The 13,147-nt window shown below is 36.6% G+C and overlaps 1 pseudogene; it reads right to left on the bottom strand.

Annotated features, from left to right (window-relative positions):
• Positions 1 to 784: 784 nt before the first annotated feature.
• LOC114272690 (2-alkenal reductase (NADP(+)-dependent)-like) lies at positions 785 to 10,936 on the bottom strand (annotated as a pseudogene).
• Positions 10,937 to 13,147: the final 2,211 nt, after the last annotated feature.

The raw sequence follows: 13,147 nt of genomic DNA, 5'->3' as shown, positions 1-13,147 counted from the left end.
CACTCAATTCTCTTCTCTTATTTTTTTCCTTTTGTTTCATTTTTCTAACTTTTTGTCTACTTTTGTCACACCCTCTCTTTTGTTTTGTCTTATTAAAATTGGTGAAGATTGCAATTTTGATTACTAGTTTAACCAATTAAAGTAATTTAAAGTCCATGCACATAGTGAGCTCAACCAAAGGTTTATGGAAAAGGAGGAACCTTCTTTTTTGTTGCATATTATGATTTGGAGGCAGCTTATCTCTGGTTCACATGGATTGGATGGTATTGTTTGGGTCTGTGAGGTTTACAACGGGTCTCATCTTAATCCGATCCATTTATTTTTTAGATCACAGCGTATAGATCATTTATGAAAAAAATCAAGTCAATTCGACAACTGTAACCATGTTAGTGTATTGTATTTATTTGTAAATAAATAAATAAAACGAACAACAAGTATTATTTGAAAACTAGACCTTTCATATTTTGTATGACAAATTCAATAAATTAATGTGGCTATAGTTATCGAATCAACCTAATTGTTTTTCATGGATGAAATATACGTCATGGTGTAAAAAATGAATGGTTTGAATCATTGAGGTGTAACTCGTGGTGAACCACACTAGCCCAAATAGTGCCATCCAATCCACTTCTTTACAACATTGTTCTGGTAATGGAATAACATATTATTTCCCTTGCTACTTATTTGTTTTACTAAAGTTCACACAAACAAACAAACAGAAAGAGAAGGACAAGAGAAAAGAAAAAATGAAACTTTTTAAGTTTACACAAGAAGGTTTAATAATTCAATAGCGAGCAACTAGAACAACTTGTTTTCCAACATTCCCGCCAGAGAATAACACAACTAGAGTGGCAGGGCCACTCTCGAGGCCTTCAGCTATGTCTTTTATGTAGTTAATTTTCATTTCTTTGATGTGGAGAAGAATCATTGTAACGCCTCTAAAATTGGGCAGGATATATCTATTTATACAACAAAACCCACCTGATAGACGAACAAATATATATAGCTAAATATTCCATACATCCATTTCTATTAAATCCCAAATGCCAAATACATGTTGTTCACATCTCAATGCCCAAGTTCCAATTCGAAGCATGCATTTTACAACAAGTATGAAATGGAAGCCAAACAGATAATAATTGCCCTACAGGCTTACAAATTTATTCAAGAACATTCTTGGTTACACAAAATGGAGTTTCAACTCAACGCAAATACAGCCCTGGGCTTACATTCAATAAATAACCATAAAACAAAAATGAAGTCTCAGCTCTGAGTCCTCCTAAGTCAATGCCTTGGTGGAGGCATATTACCTGTACCTGAAATGGCTTCCCTTATAGGGTGAGCCACAGCCCAGTAGAGATATACTACGCAACATATAGACCAGGACAAGACTAAAGAGAAGCATGCTCATGCCATGCTCAGGATAAAACAGTTTATCTCTTTTTTTATAAAGCATGCAATGCTGAAATGCAACAACTGATATAAAACCATTTCCATTTTAAACCATATCTGTTACATGAATACAAGCTTTGTGAATCTCTAGGTGAGTGTCTTCAAGTAGGCCCTAATGCACTACTACTGTCATTTTTACCAGTAAACTGGAAGGCTTGACACCTAACCACTCTGTTCTACACCCCTTACCCAGATTCACCAAGTATTCATCTTTTCACAAACAGATACATTTACAAACATTTCTAAAAAACAGATATATTTCCAATGAAATGAATGTAATGCAATGTCTAATGCAACAAATGAGAAATGTGGATCGATCTACCTAAGTCTCATGCCTTTCTACAACACTCATGGCTATCCTCCACTTATAGCCCAAAATAGATATTTAAATAATTAAATTCCAAAAATTCTGATAAATACAATCTATTCCACACATCTCATCAAATATGAATAACTACACTAGTTTTCATATCACAATCACGTCTGGTAACCTCTCAAGATCTATTTCTAACCGTGTCGGTTTTATTCCAACAGATACATTAAGCAAAATAATACCGTTAATGCCCAAGAAAACATTATTTTCTTTCCAAACTCATTCTCCAAGAATTATTCAACTATGACATCCTATTTTGATCAAAAGTCTCAAAACTTAAATGTAATTCCTTTGTTTTCTTTAAAAATACTCTTTTGGTCATAAACTGGTAAAAATTTCAAAACCAGTTGAGTCGAAGTCCGTTTTTGTTCAAATTTAAAATATAGTTCTTTCATAACCTTATAAATATATTCCAAGTTTACACTTTCACAATTTGGGCATCAACTCTTTATTTTTCTCAAAATTTCTCTTTTAAGCAATTAAATCACAAATTTTCCAAAAATTCTAATTAAATTATATACAAATCTAAGCTCCATATAATCAAGTAAAAGTTGATAAAGAAGTGTAGGAAAAATCCCTACCTTATGCCAAGAAGTTTTCAAATTTTTCAGCAACAGAAATTTAATTTTTTTTGGAGCCAAACGAAGCATTTTCCGTCCTCTACGTTTTGATCCAAAGCACTAGGAGTCAAAAATGACTTACACTAGATCCAACCCAAGAAAAACCAACTTGGAACCCTTTTTCTCTTCTTTTTTCATGGCAAGAACTCCAAGAACTCCCAAAAGTTGGACAAAATATCTATTTGGTTACTATTTATAAATATTTCTCTTCTTTTTTTTTTTAACTAAACAAATATCTAACCATATATATATTTATACACCTATATAGATAAATTAAAAATGCATTTCAACATCTTTAATAACAAAAGTAAATATAATATTTTCTCACCATAAAATATACTTCGTTTAACGGTACACACCATAAATATTTACAACTCTTTTATGGTAATCAAATAATAATAATAATAACAAAACCACAACAATATTACATGGTTACTAATGGGTCACAATTCAACCAATTGGGTCCAAAATGAATGGAGTTTAATAATTTAAAATAAATCCCCAACTGAGATTAAAGTATAAATTCAATTTGATTCAACTCGTTACAATCTTCCCCCCTTAAGGAATTTCGTCCCCGAAATTTAAACTAGATAACCTCGCTAAATCAAAGTCAATTACAACCATAGAAACGCAATCATGGAATGATTACACAACCTCCCAATTAAACATAAGAAATTCACCCTATTCCATAACATATACAACGTACAACCTAATATCAAAATAACATTTCTATTACAACTCCCAAACATCGATAAAAAGGTTCGAATACAATGTACACCCTATTCCATAACATACTCCTTTTTGCTGACGTCAGTGCGCGTGTGCAAAACACGCAAAAAGAAAGGAAAAACACAAAATGCATGGACACAGGGGTTCGACCCTTTGATCTTAAGTCTGGCCTCCGAGTCCTTAACCACTAAGCCACGCCACTCTTGTGACAAAAAAAATTCAAAAAAATATGTATATAATACATAGGTATACAAGACATATATACAACCAAAACAAAACAAAAGGAACACTTGTTACGGCAAGGGCTCGAACCTCTGACCTCAAGCTCAGCCTCTCAATCCTTAACCGTCAAATCAGACCACTTCACCAAGTCATTCTTGTGACAAAAATAGTCGAATAAATGTATATAATACATAAATATACAATACATACACACATATGTATACAACTCTCCCGTCTCTCTCTCTTCCTTCGAAAACTGCGTCTGACACGTGGCCTTGCTTTTGCGTCAGCTGGCTGACAAAAGCAGACCTCCTCGATTTGTAAGCTCACCTCGGCTCTCTCTCCTTCTTTGTCTTCTTATCTTCCATCTTCTTTTTCGTCAGTTGGCCGACAAAAGCTACCCTCCTCGATTCTCTTCTATCTCCTTTTCTGCCTTTTTTTTTTTGCCTTGACACTCTCTTCCTCTTTGTCTTCTTCTCTTCCGTCTTCTTCTTCTTCTTCATCACTCTCTTTCGTCTACTTAATCACTCTCTTCTCCTTCTTTTTTCTCATTCCCCTTGAGAGAGACAGAACATCAAGACTGAGCGGAGGAGAAAATTTGTCCTAAAACTCAGTATGTTCTCTGTTATTTCTCTGACTCTCCTTTCTTTCTTTTTACACCTCTCACCACACATGGCCTCATCTCGTTCTCTCACTCTTTTTCTGGACCTCAATGATCCAAGCTCTTTTGGACTGAGTGCCCCTGGTCCTACTCTTTCTAACCTTCCTGGACAGAGTGCCCCTGCTCCTACTCTCCTTAACCTTCCTGGACAGAGTGCCCTTGCTGAGCAAATCATGGCCGCTCAATCTGACATTGAAGCCAACCACTTCACACTGAAGTCCTGCATGGAGACAATGATTGTGATTTCCAAATAGTCTCACCGGCAGCAGAATAGGACCAGTGAGGTACATCAGTTAAACGACCAACTTTCTCTACTCCAACGCATGTACTAGGATGCGCGAGGAGAGATTTGCACACTGAAGGCAGAGAATAAATAGCTAAAATGGAAGACCACCATCATGGCCCGATTCGGAGCACCTTCGTACTTCACCTCTGACAACTAGCAGGGAGTCAACTCTCTCGGCGATCCTGTACGCACTGAGGCAGGGCCTTCAAGGATCTCCTAAGACGACAAAAAAAGGAAGAGCTCGGCGGGAGAGCCGAGTAAGTGAAGCCAGCATGTGGCCGTCATCAAAAACAAGATCCCTCTCTCTTTTCTTTTCTTCTTTTTTTTTTTTTTTGTTGTCTCTACAATCAGGGATGTCATTCCCTGACTTTAATAAAATCAGTTTCTTTTTTTTTTTTTTGGCACATTAATGGCGTAACTAGCGTATCACTTTGAACTTGAAAACAATTTTGTTTGATTAAATTTGAGAATGATTGAATTTTAAACTCTGAACTAGACATTGATTCCATATTGACCTGAATCAAATTCATGGCTTTACGAAACAAAAATGAAGCAAAACAATCCAAACACACTTATATACAATGACTAGTATTAACGAAAGAAAAACCGTGTCAATCAATACATTGCTAATCGAATTACAGAACAAGAAGGTACCTCTCAAAACCGAAGGCGCTGGCACTAACTCTGGCGTGGTAACAGCATACACACACCCATTCGGTCTCTGATCCACCTGCTCCCCTCTCGAAGCATAAGCCAGATGTACAGACTGAGCCGAAGAGGCTCCCAGAGTGGCCCTCGAGGCCTGTGCCAACTGCGCTGGCTGGTGACTTTGAGTCTGTCTCGATCCAGATGCACCAGGTGTGCCACCCAACTGTGGACAGTACATCTTCATGTGTCCTGCCTGTCCACACTGAAAGCAAGTCAAAGATTGCCCTTTCCCCTGACTCTGGCTCGGTGGGCGGATTGAAAACGGAGCAAACCGTTGTCCTTCCCCCTTCTGTGGGCAAGAAAAGGACTTGTGACCCAACTGGCCACACTTAAAACAAGAAAATCCTCCCTGGCCACCTCTCCCTGCCCCCTGAACTCGGTACTGGAAAAGTGGACCTAGACTGTGCCCCATAAGATTGCTGTGGTGTAAAACCCCTCTACCTCTTGCTGTCTAGGGCCTTACCCTACATCTCCTGGCTTCTCTGCCTGGAACCCCTCATCTCTCTCTCTCCAGCTCCTAATCGGGTTTCCATATGTGCCGCTACCTCAACAAGACATTTGTACTCCCTTGTCATAGACTCGCCCACACAGTAGGCAAGCTCATCTCTCAGTCGAGTCTCAAACTCGATACAATGGCGCTCCTCTGTCGCCACAAGCTCAGGAGCAAATCTGGACAAACTAGCAAAAGTGGCTTCGAACTCCGCCACTAGTGTGCCAAGCTGTTGTTTGAGGTTCTTGAACTGTTCCCTCAACCTCTCTCTGACAGTAGCAGGCAAATACTTCTCTTGAAAGGCGTTGACAAAGGCCTCCCAGGTCACCCCAATACGTCCTCGTGCGTCTTTCCACTACTAACCCACTTCTTCCTTCAGTTGAAAGAATGCCAAGGTCACTCTCAGAGCGTCGTCCTCAATGTGTAGCATCTTAACGTCTTAACCGTCTGCTTTAGCCACTCATCAGCCTTCAGTGGCTCCTTAGGATCTCCAACAAAAATATCCAGATTGGTTCGGAAGAACTCCCTTTTTAGCAAGAGTGGTCTTGCCTCTGCAATTGCGGCAGCTGGGGCCTGTGCTAGGTTCTCAGCCCTCAGTATGTTCAATGCCCCTGCTATCTCTCATGCCAAAGCACCTATGGCCTATTGCCCAGGTGGCTCAGCCACATTTTCCTGTCCTATCCCCTCCTCCTACGCAGGAATCTCATCCGATATTGGCATCTCGTGCCTCCTGGGCCTACCATGCCTACCGCAGCCTCTTCTGCGTCCTGACATCCTAATAAAGGTAACACTCAAGATTGGCAGAGTCACAATTGTGCCGAAGCTAACTCACTCATATCCTAAGGCAATGGACAACAGTTAATTCATTCCACATGTAACACATTGTCCCACATCGGAAGTTTGCATGGGTGATCTTGGGCATATAATGCACCACTACCTTGCTACTAAGTAACTTGGACTTAAGCTTTTGGGTATTGTTGGTCGACCCATAGGTTACTTGGGCCAGCAAGTAGTGGGGCATTACAAATGGTATCAGAGCCGACCCATGCACACAACCATGTGGGCCACTTATTCTGGGCTGGCCACGAGCTTGTTGTGGTATTCTGATTGACTATAGACCCTCGCAAGGACGCGAGGATTTATAATTGGGGGAGTTTGTAACACCCTGTCCCACATCGGAAGTTTGCATGGGTGATCTTGGGCATATAATGCACCACTGCCTTGCTACTAAGTAACTTGGACTTAAGCTTTTGGGTATTGTTGGTCGACCCACAGGTTACTTGGGCCAGCAAGTAGTGGGGTGTTACACTACATAAGCACGTAATCACATAAGCACATACAGATTTTCTTTCTAGATAATGATTGTCCCATGATGTTGCTAGAGTTCCAATCGTAAATAGCAGTGATCAAGTGCTCTTCAGACTGGACTTCCAGGAACTCACAGACCCAATCACCATCTCAGAAATCAAGCCCCATACCCATAAAATCACATAAGAATGTTATCACATAGCACCTCATCATACAGATATCTCTATCGAGCGAAATAAACCCACTATGGTACTAACCACTCTCCACGTGCCCAATGTATTCAAAATCGGTACGCTTTGATACCAAGTTGTAACGCCCCAAAAATTGGGCAGGGTATATCTATTTATACAACAAAACCTACCTGATAGATGAACACATATATATATATAGCTAACTATTCCATACATCAATTTCTATTAAATCCCAAATGCCAAATACATGTTGTTCACATCTCAATGCCCCAGTTCCAATCCCAAGCATGCATTTTACAACAAGTATGAAATGGAAGCCAAACAGATAATAAGTGCCCTACAGGCTTACAAATTTAACCAAGAACATTCTTGGTTACACAAAATAGAGTTTCAACTCAATGCAAATACAACCCTAGGCTTACATTCAATAAATAACCATAAAACAAAAATGAAGTCTCAACTCCGAGTCTACCCAAGTAAATGCCTTGGTAGAGGTATATCACCAATACCTGAAATGGTTTCCCTTATAGGGTGAGCCATAGCCTAGTAGAGATATACTGCACAACATATGACCCATGACAAGACTAAAGAGGAGTATGCTCATGCCATGCTCAGGATAAAACAGTTTATCTCTCTTTTTATAAAGCATGCAATGCTGAAATGCAACAACAGACATAAAACCATTTCCATTTTAAATCATATCTGTTACATGAATACAAGCTCTGTGAATCTCTAGGTAAGTGTCTGCAAGTAGGCCCTAATGCACTACCACTGTCAATTTACTAGTAAACTGGAAGGCTCGACACCTAACTGTGCGGTTCTACACCCCATACCCAAATTCACCAAGTATTCATCTTTTCGCAAACAGATACATTTACAAACATTTCTCAAAAACAGATACATTTCCAATTAAATGAATGTAATGCAATGTCCAATGCAAAAAATGAGAAATGTGGTCTGATTTACCTAAGTCTCATGCCTTTCTACAATAATCATGGCCATCTTCCACCGATAGCCCAAAACAGATATTTCTGAACAGATATTTAAACAATTAAATTTCAAAAATTCTGATAAATACAATCTATTCCACATCTCATCAAATATGAACAACTATACTAGTTTTCATATCACAATCACATCCGGTAACCTCTCAAGGTCTATTTCTAACCGTGTCGGTTTTATTCCAATAGATACATTAAGCAAAATAATACCGTTAATGCCCAAGAAAATATCATTTTCTATCCAAACTCATTCTCCAAGCATTATTCAACTATGACATCCTATTTTTATCAAAAACCCCAAAAGTTAAACGTAATTCCTTTGTTTTCTTTAAAAATGCTCTTTTGGTCACAAACCGGTAAAAATTTCAAAACCAATCGAGTCGAAGTCCGTTTTTGGTCAAATTTAAAACATAGTTCTTTCATAACCTTACAAACATATTCCAAGTTTACACTTTCGCAATGTGGGCACCAACTCTTTATTTTTCTCAAAATTTCTCTTTTAAGCAATCAAATCACAAATTTTCCAAAAATTCTAATTAAATTATATACAAATCTAAGCTCCATATAATCAAGTAAAAGTTCATAAAGAAGTGTAGAAAAAATCCCTACCTCAAGCCAAGAAGCTTTCAAATTTTTCGGCAACAGAAATTTAAATTTTTTTGGAGCCAAACGACGCTTTTTTTCCGCCCTCTACGTTATGATCCAAAGCACTAGGGGTCAAAAATGACTTACACTAGATCAAACCCAAGAAAAACCAACTTGGAACCCCTTTTCTCTTCTTTCTTCATGGCAAGAACTCCCAAAAGTTGGACAAAATATCTATTTGGTTACTATTTATAGATATTTCTTTTTTTTTTTTTTTTTACTGAACAAATATCTAACCATATATATATATATTTATATACCTATATATATAAATTAAAAATACCTTTCAACATCTTTAATGACAAAAGTAAATATAATATTTTCTCACCACAAAAAATATTTCGTTTAATGGTACACTCCATAAACATTCACAACTCTTTTATGGTAATCAAATAATAATAATAAAACCACAACAATATTACATGGTTACTAACGGGTCACAATTCAATCAATTGGGTCCAAAATTAATGGAGTTAAATAATTTAAACTAAATCCCCAACTGAGATTAAAGTATAAATTCAATTTGATTCAACTCGTTACAATCATGTCGACAAACTTGGGATAGAGATTATAGTAATCTGAAACGAGGAATCCTTCCATGCTAGAACTTGTTTGAAGATAAGAGACATCAAGTTGTGTATGCCATCTATCTGGACAAGATTGTGATGTGAGATCATGCCGCACCCAGCAATGTGGCCACCCAGCAATGCGGCCATGGAGTCTCATGTTGAGAAGCACTACATCAAGCATTTTTCCCCCAACATTCTCAAAGTATATGTCAATACCTTCAGGGAAGTACCTACCAAATCAATCACAATCAACAATAAGTCTAGGAATACAAAAACCAACCATAGAACTAGACACACACACACACACACACACACACACAAAGTATGACTGGATGAATGGATGGGATTTTTTAGAAGTGGACCCACAAACAAATCTTGTCCATTCATGTACTTTTTGTATCCAATTCAGGATTTAGTTTCAGTGTTACTAGCAATAATTTAGCATTGCACTACTAAATTAATGTCGCTAAATTTTGAACTCAAGAAAATAAAAAATTATAGAGACCTCCAAACTAAGGTACCCTGAATTAATTCTCAAGTAGGTAGGCAGTGAAGAACACACAAACAAACAAACCTAGCTCCTAGAAGGGTTGTTATCTAGGCCAGTAACAAACAAGACAACTTATTATGCAAAAGAACTATACTGAAATTTCATTGAGCTCTATATTCAAACTGTGCTTTGTGGATTGTAACAAGAGTGTAGTGCCTTTAAGGGTGATTTTTCTTTAAGTAAAAATTAGGACCTTGGTAACCAGAGCTAATGCAATTGTTTATATATTGCTTATAACAAAAAATTTAGAACAACTAAACCTTTCAAAGCCACATCTAGGTCCTGCTCTTCTTTATAGTTAAAAGCCTCATCAAATCCGAACTTGTTCTTTAACAAATCAACCTTCTTTGAAGTGATGATGAGAGAAGGATAGGAAAAAAAGAAACAAAAAAAGAACAAAAAAAAAGCACAAAAGAAACAAAAGCAAACAGAAAATTAGAAGTTGGTCACTAATGGTGCCTATTGTGATTGATTTTGCTTTCTACTAAACAAAATTGTACTTGTATGATCTTGAAAATGTGACAATTTGATGAAACTAACAAATACTTAAAATAGAGAAATCCACTTACGTTTTCCTTGGATCAGGCACTTACCACAACATAACAACCGAACAACTTTGCAAATTGCCTAACAAGCTGTCCAACTGCTCCAGAAGCTGCTGAAATATTGACATACTCTCCTTTCTAAGGAGAGCAAACTTCATAAAAGCCAGCATCTGCAGTCACGCCAAGCATGCCTACCAACAATGAATCCAACAAGAATAAAATGATCGAGAAACATATGTATTGGCAAGAAAAAAAAATACTATCATGATTATTGCTTTTGTAGTATCATTAAAAGAGAGAAATTTCTATTTCTTTTGAAATGGAATCATCAACGATTTAAAGAAAATAGATAAATTGAACAATAAAAACAATTTCTCTCTTCTTCTTCTTCTGTTTTTTTTTTTTTTTTGGATGAGATCAATAAGAAAGACTAATGTAAGGTAAGATTTAGGATTATTTACAATGAGACCCCTTAAACTATTGTCTATTATTACTTTAATCCCCTAAACAAAACAAAAAAACTTACAAACTAACCCACTGAACTATTGGTATCGTAAAACCCCTTAACAGTGTTAAAAGAACACATTTAATTACCAAAATATCCCACAACCCTTGTATCATTTTACCTACATGAGCTATCATAAAATATTAGTTTACCCACCTCCTCCTCTCTTAGAACTATAATGAAGTATCACTTTACCTCCTAAACTATAAAAACATACAATTAAACCCTTCAACTATCAAAATATCAGACAAACCCTAAAGTCATTAACGACAATAGTTAAATGACTAAATTTCCCTATTCTATATTCAAATATATTTTTTTATTAGAAACCATTACAAAATTATTTGTATATTATACCGTCAGAAACCCAGACCTATTCCCTGACCTCCCCACCTCATTTAAAAAAGAAAAAATCATCAATAAAGATTTTTTTATTATTATTTTGGTTTATGTTAAACTTCGAAGAGAGAATGGGTGTGCAAGATATAGAAAAGATGAGACAGTTTAGTAATATCACCATTTCCGTTAATGACATTAAAAAGTGTGTGACATTTTATAGTTGAATGGTCTAATTTCACGCTTTTATAGTTCAGGTATAGAGTGATACTTCGTGATAGTTATGGAGGTAAATTGATACTTTATGATAATTGAGGGGATCTTCGTGCAATTAACCCACTGCTAAACAGTACTTCTGTCATAGGATAACCAAAATCATGGCTTGTGATCTATAATCTTATGATTTACTCATGGCTGAAGGACAGAGGAGATGTATATTATACTTTTTGATTTTTGTGATTTTTTTCTTTTTTTAGCCAAATGGTATACATTAGTAGAGGTTAGATGTTAGTAGGTAGTAGGGGAATGAGCGACCACAAACGGTATCGAATTTATCTCCATAAGATTTAAATCCAAAATCTGATACCATTAAGTGGTGTTATACAACTATTATGCTAAAGGCCCTAGTTATACATTTTGATAGTTAAAGGGATCTAATTATACGTTTTTTTGTTCAGTGGTCAAAGTGATGCTTAGTGCTAATTTAGGTCTCTGTATAAATATCCTTAAGATTTAAGTCATTATTCTTTCAATTCTAATTTTCCTAATGAAATTAAATAATAGAATGTTTTCCTGTCTATGAGCCATTTGAACAACTAACCATAATTTTTTTTAAGTAAATTACACTTTGTTCCTTTTATGTTTTAGCATTTTGTTATTTTGGCATTTAAAGTTTATTTTTTCCACTTCAGCCCCTAATGTTTCTCATTTTTTTCCCAGTTTACTCTAAAAGTTAACTTCTATCATGTCATCTATCATGTGGTGCCACACCAGTGGCCACATAGCATAATAAAGCATTATTATAGGGTAAATTACATTTTCCCTTCCTTAAGTTTCAATATTTTCTCACTTTAACTCTTAAAGTCTTTTCCCACTTTGGCCCTAATTATAACGGTCCCGATTTAGACCTAACCCATTTCATGCCCTTCGACCCAAGATTCCGTATCTTTAATTGTTGTTCATGTCCTTTATCATCTTGTTAGTCGTTAAGTAAAGTTGTTGGTTGTGTTTGAAACATGTTAAGAGTTAGTTTTTGAAAGAGTTGCTATCCAGTTTTCTTCTTATTTGCTTGAGTGGTATTTTGGTCAGTCGAGCAGTCTTCGAGATCTCCCAGTCTATTGCAAGTCTACAAAACTTCTATGAGTAGGGTATCTTCGCTCGAGCGATATTACCTACATTCAAGCGGTCTCTACAGTTTGCAAAACTTCTAGAAGGGGCATCATTATGCCCTCGTGTGGTGTTTTGGTCACTCAAGCGGTGTCACTTATTATGTCTGACGCTCAAGTAGTGTTTTTGTCACTCGAGCGGTCTATACGTATATTAGTTTGGGAAAAAGGGTTTTTAAATCACTGTTTCATTCCTCTCTCTCTAAAGCACCCCCCTAATTTCTTCACTTCCTCTCTGTAGTTCTTACTTTAAAACCTCAAATACACCATCACCCATTGATTTCTCCAGCATAGCTCCTTGGAGAAAAAGGTAGAGCTCGTCAAAAGCTTCATTCTAGCCAGAGAGGATCTTGTTTTCGGCTTTGTCAAAGTTTTACCCTTGCTCTCTTCCTCTTCTACTCTTAAGGTAGGGATTTCTTTAACCTTTACTATGATTCTTTGCTTAGTTATTTGTTCTTCAAAAAGGTTTAGTGATTTGGGGATTTTGGATTAAATCTAGGGTTTGATTTTGAAATGTAAAAGATGAATTTTTTAAATAAATTCTTAAGAAGGATTGTGGAAGTGTGCATAT

Source organism: Camellia sinensis, chromosome 7 (assembly GCF_055761805.1).
Source record: "Camellia sinensis isolate YWXY chromosome 7, ASM5576180v1, whole genome shotgun sequence".
NCBI classification, from domain to species: domain Eukaryota; kingdom Viridiplantae; phylum Streptophyta; class Magnoliopsida; order Ericales; family Theaceae; genus Camellia; species Camellia sinensis.
This window is presented reverse-complemented; position numbering and strand designations above follow the sequence as displayed.